The sequence below is a fragment of the Symphalangus syndactylus genome, chromosome 12 (genome assembly GCF_028878055.3).
Source record: "Symphalangus syndactylus isolate Jambi chromosome 12, NHGRI_mSymSyn1-v2.1_pri, whole genome shotgun sequence".
Classification (NCBI taxonomy): Eukaryota; Metazoa; Chordata; class Mammalia; order Primates; family Hylobatidae; genus Symphalangus; species Symphalangus syndactylus.
In genome coordinates, this window is record NC_072441.2 from 75,910,528 (window position 1) to 75,912,616 (window position 2,089).

At 62.3% G+C, this 2,089-nt stretch overlaps 1 pseudogene; it reads left to right on the forward strand.

Moving 5' to 3' along the window:
* The first annotated feature begins 670 nt into the window (after window positions 1-670).
* On the forward strand, window positions 671-1,529 carry LOC134734238 (uncharacterized; annotated as a pseudogene).
* The last annotated feature ends 560 nt before the right edge of the window (window positions 1,530-2,089 follow it).

The following is a 2,089-nucleotide window of genomic DNA, read 5'->3' on the forward strand; positions in this document are numbered from 1 at the left end:
TTTAAAACCGAGGGACGTCAGGCTTGGGTTGTAGGTAAAGAAAAGCCACAATAATCAAACAAGCAACCAAAATACCCGAACACGGAACACGCTGAGAACAAAGGAAACACAAGAGTGTGAACAGGAAATGAAGCAACTCTACACACATAAATACCTTCTGGGGCCGCCAACGTAGGTAAAAGTAAAGGTGGAGTCTGAGTATCTGAAATCTGAAACAGAAAGTCCTGTCAAAAGCTACCCCTGGGCCGGGCGCGGTGGCTCACGCTTGTAATCCCAGCACTTTGGGAGGCCGAGGCGGGCGGATCACGAGGTCAGGAGATCGAGACCACGGTGAAACCCCGTCTCTACTAAAAATACAAAAAATTAGCCGGGCGTGGTGGCGGGCGCCTGTAGTCCCAGCTACTCGGAGAGGCTGAGGCAGGAGAATGGCGTGAACCCAGGAGGCAGAGCTTGCAGTGAGCCGAGATTGAGCCACTGCACTCCAGCCTGGGTGAAAAAGCGAGACTCCGTCTCAAAAAAAAAAAAAAAAAAAAAAGCTACCCCTGGAGTGGATTTGTTTAAACCCCGATCAGGACTTGGGCCCTCCATTTGGTGGAGTCAGGGGAGGCCTGGCCGGACGGGAGGCGAGGGCTGGAGGGCAGCAAGGTCCCTCTGCGCAGAGTCCGAGGGGATGCGGCGCGCCCCCGTCTGGGTGCAGCTGGAGGCCGCCCCCCTCAACAAGTGCCGGGTGCCATGGCAACGGCGGGAATTTCCCGGTCGGGGAGGCCGGAAGCAGCCCTTGCTGGGCTCGCGGCAGCGAAAGCAAAATCCGATCTCTCTGCCGGGGGAGCAAAATGGACGAAAGGCGACCCCGAGGCAGGGGCGCTGGGTGCCTTGGGAACCGGAGGAATCCCTTCTCTTTGCCAGTCGCAGGGGACTAGAGGTAGCCGAAGGGGCCGGAGATGGGCCGAGCGCTGCCCCCCGGGGGTCCTCGGCGCCGGGCGCAGCTTACGAGCTCAGCGCAGCGGGCTCCATTCCCGGCCGCCGCCGCTCAGCCCATTACGCAAACCCGGCGGGTCCAACCAACCCCGCTCTGCCGCCGCTGCTGGAACCCAGGAGGCGTGCTTGGAGGCTTCGGGCACTAGGCGGGGCTGGAAATACCACGCACTGCCCCTTCGCCTAGACCTCCGCTCGGGCCAAGCGGGTTCTGCCCTCAAAGCTGGTGGCTGCCCCAGACTTGGGGGTGGGGGGAGGGGAAGGGGCGAGGCTGGCGCCCCCTCCCCCCTTTGGCTCCCGCGTTCGTTGCAGCAGCTGTTGCCAAATGAACCCCAGAATGGGGACGTGCAACCCTCCACCCCACCCCCAGCCACACACGTCGCGGTCAGAAAACTGGGAAGGGGGCGCTGGGTCCGAGGTTCTGGAAAAGCAGGAAGTCACCTGCAAACAGGCAGTCCTTCTCAGCTCTGGACTTCTAGATTACGACGTCGATATCCTTCTGAATTCGTTCTTGCCTTGAACCCATCCCCATTAAATAAATCCCTGGAAAAGAAGTAGCCGCTATTTCCACCCCACCCCACCCCCCTCGGACGCTTCCAACTTTCGTAAATATTCAGTTAAAAATGAAACCTCTGGCCGAGGCAGGGGCTGAAGGCCAAGTGGTTTCGGAAGTGATCCTGGGTGAGAGAAGAGGAGGTGGAGGAGGAGGAGGAGGGGGAGGTCGGCTTTGCATTTCCAGATGTGACCGCCCAGCTGCTGCTCGCCGCTGCTGGATTCCAATTTCCTCTCCTTCTGACAATGGATTGGTGATGACATCGAGTCTCACTTTCTCCCTCCCCTGCCCGGACCAACGGCCGTGGGGGGCCGAGGGTGCCGGGGACGGCGGGAGAGCTATCACCGGCTGGGCGGCGGGCGCCGGCGAGGGGCGAGCCCCGCTCCGGCTCACGCGCGCACACTCCTCACGGCCCGCACTCCGGCCTTCCACACCCGCGCACACTCGCGCCCGCGGGCGGCGGCAGCCGTGCCCAGACCGCTGCAGCGCCGCCCGCCCACCGAAGACCCTCCGCGCCAGCCGCCTAGTCACCTGGCCCGGCCGCGGGCCGCCGGGGCTCGC